At 43.4% G+C, this 6,000-nt stretch overlaps 1 protein-coding gene across 1 annotated transcript in view; it reads left to right on the top strand.

Annotated features, from left to right (window-relative positions):
* Positions 1-2,906: 2,906 nt before the first annotated feature.
* LOC111870860 (brain tumor protein) overlaps positions 2,907-6,000 on the top strand; it is a 340,351-nt gene continuing 337,257 nt past the window's right edge. Inside the window, exon 1 of the mRNA XM_033754020.1 lies at positions 2,907-3,153. The gene's annotated coding sequence lies outside the window, so the exon portion shown is untranslated. The remainder of the gene's footprint in view (positions 3,154-6,000) is intronic.

Genomic DNA, 6,000 nt, shown 5'->3' with positions numbered 1-6,000 from the left:
TAACAACTGTAATGAAACATGTATTCCATATGATATAAAAATGATAGATGGGAAACATTCCGTACATGTGATGATCCAATGGCTAACAGCAAGATGGCCGCTTGGCGAAGACTGTAGCGTTGTATACATCACATATGTAGCATTGAGATACGTGATGCTGGAAGCCAGTCAGCTGAACACGCACGCAATCGATTGCTAGTTACGTCCATATAACGTGAACGTGATCAGAACACTGTACCATCTTTACAGCAAGAAAATCCCTAGAAATGTCTTTGAAATATCGAGTGCGCAGGAGACACTGCACATATCAGTGAAGATCCATACTTTTTTTTTTATTTGTTTCTGGAATTTTTTTTCTGCGCCTAAATTTTGTCTTTGCTGGAAGAAGTCCATTTATAATTTTCACTGTAAGAAATTATTTTTCTTTCCGGTTCTCTAATGATATTGTCAGTAGCTGGACTTTATAGCTTCAAGGGGTAGGATGATAGCTTGTGAGACGTCGAGGCTCCCACAGTTTCTATACAGTCGGTTAACAGATGGCGGTATGATTGTCAGCCCTACGCGCCGGCCGCGCTTTACTCCCCAGGATAATTATTTAATTAATTCCTGGTACTCATTTCTGTTAGAGGCTGAGTCGACCCCAGGACCATAGCGCGGCTGGAAGGATTAGGTCAATTGAAAAATTCAGTGACCTTATCGGGAATCGAACCCGTGGCCGTCCGGCTTGTAGCATAGTACGCTGTCGCGTGCCCCCGGTAGGATGATAGACGAATAGGATATTGAAAACGATCTGGAACTGAGCCATCGTGACCTAATCAAGGCACGTACTCGACGTTTGGCTGGAAAGACTTTTTAAAACCATGAAAAAAAATTCTCGGGATAACCTATGTCCTGTCCGGGATCCGAACCGAGAACTACCCGAATTTGAGTGTAGAGTGTTACAGCTACATCGACCCGCTAGGTGATAACATTTCACATGTAATAAATTTCATGCGATGACACGAATAGCCATTAATATTAGATATGCATCATCCGTATATCAGTTGACTGACCCCGTGCTCATTATTCAACCCCATTTGCAATGGAGAATGAGAAATAACAAGAACAACAGTAATCCCATAAAGTAGAAGCCTTCTGGATGATCTGATTGTATCTCAGCTCGTCAAACCTTCAGGTGGAGGTAAAGTTGTCCCTGTGCTTAACTAATTAAGCACTTCACCATGGATGTGTATGGAGGAGTGGATGTATAACCCACGTTTTCTTGACCTCGGCAATAAATTAGAGATGATTGGTCAGCTTCACGCCCCGGTCGCTTTACCTCAGGGGAAAGAACCCCCCCGGTACCCGTTGCATAGGAGGTTGAGAGCCGGTCTGGACGAGCTTGAGAAGTGAAAGTTCTTGACCCTACTGGGACTCGAACTTCGATCCCTCGGTGGTCCAGTCAGTAGCCAGTCGCCATACCGACAACATTTTGTCACGTTTTAATGAAATCTTGAAGATTTATTACCGTCCTCACAAGAGCTCGCCAATGGGCCGTTTCTGAGTCAGGTGAATAGAGAGCCAGATCTTGTAGTTGCATTTTTATAGTTTGTTCCCATCTACGCCTATGTCTCCCCGTTAATTTTTTTCCCTTCAGGTTTTCCAACAAAATTTTTGTATTCGTTTCTTATTTGCCGCGCCTATCTCCATTCTGCTTGATTCGATGAACAGTACAAAATAGGAAGCCCGTCTCTCCGTCACAATTTTACATCCTTTCCTTATATCCAAATAATAATTATTATAATTGTTGGGGCATTACCCATGAGCTTAATTAATTGAGAACCACGCCATGAAAACGTATGGGATAGTGGAGTTGTAGCTTCACCATTCTTAACTTGGGCACTGTGTTGAGTTGAGTGGTCAGTTTCCTGCTCCTGTGGCTTCACCCCCCTAGGAAACAGCCCAAGGTACCAATTGGATAGGAGGCTGTGTGGTTCTCACAGGCGGTCTGAGCGTTATGGAGAAGATGAAAATCTCTTATCCCTGCCGGGAATCAAACCTCGACTCCTCGGTCGTTCAGCCCGTAGTCTAGTCCCTATACCGACTGAGCTATTCGCGCTTCAACAATTATGACTTCAAAACGCCATTCTACATAATATTCTACATTCTACATAATATGTCCCATGAAACATTTATAGTCATGAGGATTGCCGCAATATACCTGGATTTATCTCGAGCTCGAAGACACAGCGAGCTGTGTGTTCTTATGACATTTGCTGTCAGGCAAGGTGACATTTAACGTTTCTTTGTTCTAGCGTTTAACTGCGACCATCAACGTTGTTATGATTTCCTACTCTTACGTTCTGTTCCACATTTCGGGCCGTCATTTGCCTCTGCTTCACTCTGTCTGGAATGTTTTGCATCATTGCTCATGGCTTAACGGCGCTAACACTGAGACTCTCAGACGGTATAGCCTTGTGTTATGGGCTGATTAATGAATGATCAGTTGAAAAGAATGAGGAAGAAAATGGTCGTGATCTACTTTAATGTACTATCTCTGTCTGGAGAGTCTGAAGGAAATCACGAAAAACTTCAGTGAGGCTGTTGGAGTTTTGGCCGAGATTCGAACCGATTACCTCCCGAATATTTCTGCAATAAATGAACGTCAATGCCAGAAGTATTCATAGTTTTAATCGACGCAGCTGGACAATCCAGAGTTGAGCACGCTTTCTGCTCCTCTGTTTATTCCCCTCATGAGATATTGAACACAGATACTGAATACTGGCCGCCTGTAAGTATGTCTTCTGTGACAATTTCTTGCAGGCTGTTCCGTTCTCCCTCCTTCCGTCTAGGTTGGCTGTACCGATAATTGCCGATTGTCTTACGAATTCATCCGAATTGAGGTAGACAAATGAACATCGTGGCGCTATACGGTGCTTGCATGGAAGGGTGCAATTGTCAAGTATTGATAAGTTTCTTATAACAGTGTTATCAGTGGTGAAATTGTTTAAACACAAGTGTTACTAATTGTGAAATTGCATATTGTTTCTCGTGTTATAGTCTGTGTGGTTTAAGAACGTTGCTATATGAAGTAAAGCCAGTGTGATCTGATACGTCGGCATGCAGCATGTTGTGGAGAGACAACAAATCACGTGATACGTTCCTGGACGGGAGGTAAGAATTAGAGTTTAATGCATCAGAAAAAGGGACATATTAGTAGAAAATAGTTGTCTCGAAATGACTGTTGAAAGCAATCCTGATATTATTTTCATTTTATTATCGTTTATATATATTCAACACGGTATTTATGAATGAAATCGTGTGCACATGTTACCGTATTTTAACCATTCTGATTCTCTAAGAAGCTAAATGAAAAGTGCATACAGTGTTTTTTGTAAGAACATTTGAAGTTAGGAGACCGAAGGAAGATCAAGGCATACGTGGGAGTATAATATTAAAATAGATCATGTAATTAGGACGGGAGGATGTGGTTTGGATTCATCTGGCTCAGGTTAAAAACCAGAGGTGAGCTATTGTGAACATATGGATCTAGAGGTAACGCTCTAAACTTGCATTTTGGAGGTACTCGGTTCGAATCTTGGTCGGAGCACCGACAGTCCTGATTGATATCTTGCGTGGCTGTCCTCAGTTGCTCTAAGCAAATTCTGAAATAATACCTGGAATGAGCCACTACTGCATCCTTCCAAGTTTTTTCCAATTCATCGTCATTCATTTGTCATCATATTTTCTGACGATCTGTAGTGCCTCACACTGTCGGCAATAGCGGATCACTACATGGACGATCAGCGCGCACGCGGACCAATCAGCTGCCATAACATTCTTCTTACCCGTAAAGAGTATGCCAATTTCGGGTTTTCTCCGAATAAGGGAAAAATTAGAGTAGCCAATTAAAGTAATTCTGTAAACAATGATTCCTCGCAATTGTCTTAATTATTTTATTTATTATATGTGTATTGGAACACGCGGTAGCGTAGTTGGTTGAGGCACTATGCTACAAGGCGGAAGGTCGCGGGTTCGATTCCCGGTTAGGTCATTGGATTTTTTCAGTTGACCTAATCCTTCCAGCCACACTATGGCCCTGGGGTCGACTCAGCCTCTAACAGAAGTGACTACCAGGAATCTTCGGGGAGGGGGGGGGTAAAGAGCGGCCGGCGCGTAAGGCTGACAATCTCACCGCCATCTCTGAGCCGATTATCTAGAATACATGGGAGCCTCGACGTCTCACAAACCTATGGACCTCCACGGCCTGCTACAGGGATACCTTTACCTTTTTTACCTTTTATTTTATGTTTATTACATATCATATTGTGCTCTAATATTATATGGATTATCACACTATGCGGATCTCTTTTTATGAACCTCCACTGACCACCAATGACCACCAATGACCCGCAGTCCAAAGTTTGAGAAACACTGATCTATAATCTAGATACTAAACGCGTCCTAAAATAAGCCACGGAAAAAATGACACATTGAGTTGCTTGGGTGGAACACCTGTTCAGTGATTGGCTTACGTGCGCTGCTGTACCGAGCGCCTGCCATTACTGACGAGAAATGAGAAGACAAAACGAGGTTGAAGAGTAATCCAGACATATAACCTGTATCAGGCTAATTCAATTCTAGGCAACGTGCGCCCTTCACCGTCTTTAATTACGAAGTACACAATACGTTAGATAAGCGATGTCAATAATCAGTACATATGATTAATGAAGTGGGGTCAGAAGTGACGTCCTGCAACTTCCTGAACACGTGTTCTGCTTCCCAAATATGTTTGTTACGCTATCAAATTACGGGAGTATTTACTTTAGCAAACAGATCGATACTCAGATGACCTGGCATTGTAACTCTCACGCACTGAACCCCCAGCTGACGGGCTACAATATGACTTGTCATTTGCGAGGAAGTCAGTTAATTTGTGCTGCTAAATTGTCCGTTCGTTATCACAGGTTTGCACCGTCGAGTGAGAATTAGCACTGACGTTTAGGCCGTGACATAGCTCAGGCGGTTAGTCGTCGACTTCCCGGCGCTGCGGCCTGGGTTCAAGCCCAGGTCAATGTAAAAGTGAAGGTATCCCTGAAACAGGCCGTGGAGGCCCATAGGGTTGTGAGACGTCGAAGCTCCAACATTTTCTAGACAATCTGCTCACAGATGGCAGTAAGGTCAGTCTTACGCGCTGGCCGCTTTTTACCTCCAGGAAGATTCCTGGTACTCATTTCTGTTAGAGGCTGAGTCCACCCCAGGGCCATAGTGCGGCTGGAAAGATTAGATCATCAGAAAAATCCAGTTACCTCATCGGGACTTGAACCGCGATGTTTCGGTTTGTAGCATAGTGCCTCAACCAACTACGCTACCGCGTGCCACTTCCAGGTTAACTCAAATGGGGTTTGTGGGGATAAATTTGCACTGCGGCAGTTTTTCTCCAAGTACTTCGGTTTCTCTTGCCAGTGTTCATTCAACGCTCATCTGTCATCCGGGCCTGATACAATAGGCCCAGTAGTGGCCGGCATACCAAGTGGGGTCATTCTCACCCCACCCCACGAAATGAAATTATTCATTAAAATTTAAAAGGTTGGGAATGTGCCCATAGATTCTATTTATGTGTCGTACGATTTTTAGAATGAACATCGATACTTTCTCTAAATGTCAGTAACAAGTTGGTCTTTGTACTGCGTTTTCAATGAGGTAGGAACGTACTTCAAGGAATTTCAGATTTGCTGGAAAACTCTCAGGGGACCTCTATATGCTTTAGTTGCCAGGCTCCTCGCTAGAAATCAGTATTCATCCGGAAAGTCCTGCGACCAGCCACATTAGTGCAGATTTCCTTAATTTTATCATCTTGGACTTAACGCTGTGCAATCCTTTGAAAGTCAACTGACGTTTCGAAAGAATATATCGTATGCATCTCCAGGGTCGAAAAATAAGCCATGCAAGAAATCAGCCTGTAAGCAAATGGCAAGGCAGAGCTATATGTTCCTCCGAAACGTCGATTAACTTTAAACG

The sequence above is a fragment of the Cryptotermes secundus genome, unplaced genomic scaffold (genome assembly GCF_002891405.2).
Source record: "Cryptotermes secundus unplaced genomic scaffold, Csec_1.0 scaffold632, whole genome shotgun sequence".
Classification (NCBI taxonomy): domain Eukaryota; kingdom Metazoa; phylum Arthropoda; class Insecta; order Blattodea; family Kalotermitidae; genus Cryptotermes; species Cryptotermes secundus.
This window is presented reverse-complemented; position numbering and strand designations above follow the sequence as displayed.